At 35.8% G+C, this 1,166-nt stretch overlaps 1 non-coding gene across 1 annotated transcript; it reads right to left on the minus strand.

Moving 5' to 3' along the window:
* Positions 1-645: 645 nt before the first annotated feature.
* LOC128284786 (small nucleolar RNA R71) lies at positions 646-752 on the minus strand. The gene has a single exon (XR_008275209.1). It is a non-coding gene; the product is annotated as a small nucleolar RNA R71 (small nucleolar RNA).
* Between the last annotated feature and the right edge of the window lie 414 nt (positions 753-1,166).

A 1,166-nucleotide genomic window follows, 5' to 3' on the forward strand; every position in this document is an offset into this window, starting at 1 on the left:
TGCAATTTAATTTAATTTTATTATTATTATTTATTAACTTACTTTTTCTTTCTCTTGGCAGGTTTTTATAATTTATAACTAGAAGAAACCCGTCAGGACCAGTACTTTTTAACGAAGAAATCGATCGTACAGTTTGCAGAAATCAAAGAGAAATAAGGCAAAGCTTACGATACCTAGAGAATGAGTAAGAGACGATACTCAACCCCCAATCGAAGAGATGGCTGAAAACCAAGACAATTAGCTACCTCCTGCAATTGCGGCTAATCAAAATCCTGCTCCACACACTATGTATGATTATGCTAAACCTTCTTTAACAGGAACTAAATCTAGCATAGTTAGACCTGCTGTAGTTGCAAATACTTTTGAATTAAAATCTAACACTATTCAAATGATACAACAATTTGTTCAGTTTGATGGTTTGTAGATGAAGATCCCAACGCTCACTTAGCAAACTTTCTAGAATTTTGCAATATATTTAAAATCAATGGCGTTTCTAATGATGCCATTCGTCTTCGGTTATTCCCTTTTTCATTAAGGAACAAAGCTAAATAGTGGTTGAACTCGTTACCACGAGGGTTAATTACTACTTGGGAACAAATGACTGAAAAATTCTTACTAAAATATTTTTCGTCGGCTAAAATGGCTAAATTATGTAATGATATCTCTTCTTTTATACAGATGGATTTAAAAACCCTCTACGATGCATGGGAGAGATACAATGACTTACTGAGAAGGTGCCCTCACCATGGGTTATCGCTTTGGCTCCAAGTTCAAACATTTCACAATGGTCTGAATCCTTCGACTCGACAAATGGTTTGACGCAGCTGCTGGCGAAACCATCAATAATAAAACACCTGAAGATGCCTATGAGTTTATAGAGGAGATGTCACTGAATAACTATCAGTGGCAAGTCATGAGGACAAAGCCAAAAAAAACATCCGGCGTTTATAATGTTGATTCGGTCACTATGCTCTCTAATTAGGTAAAACTCTTAAATAAAAAGATTGATGGTTTTCTTAATTTTTCACAGGTTCATCCAGTAATGCAGTGCGCAGCAAGTGGAGGTGGAACAAGCCATTCAGAATACCAACCTTATGGCTACAACATGGATAACAAGTAATTAAACTACATGGGTAATAATCCTCGACCTCAAAACAATCCATTTA

The sequence above is a fragment of the Gossypium arboreum genome, chromosome 11, assembly GCF_025698485.1.
Source record: "Gossypium arboreum isolate Shixiya-1 chromosome 11, ASM2569848v2, whole genome shotgun sequence".
NCBI lineage: Eukaryota > Viridiplantae > Streptophyta > Magnoliopsida > Malvales > Malvaceae > Gossypium > Gossypium arboreum.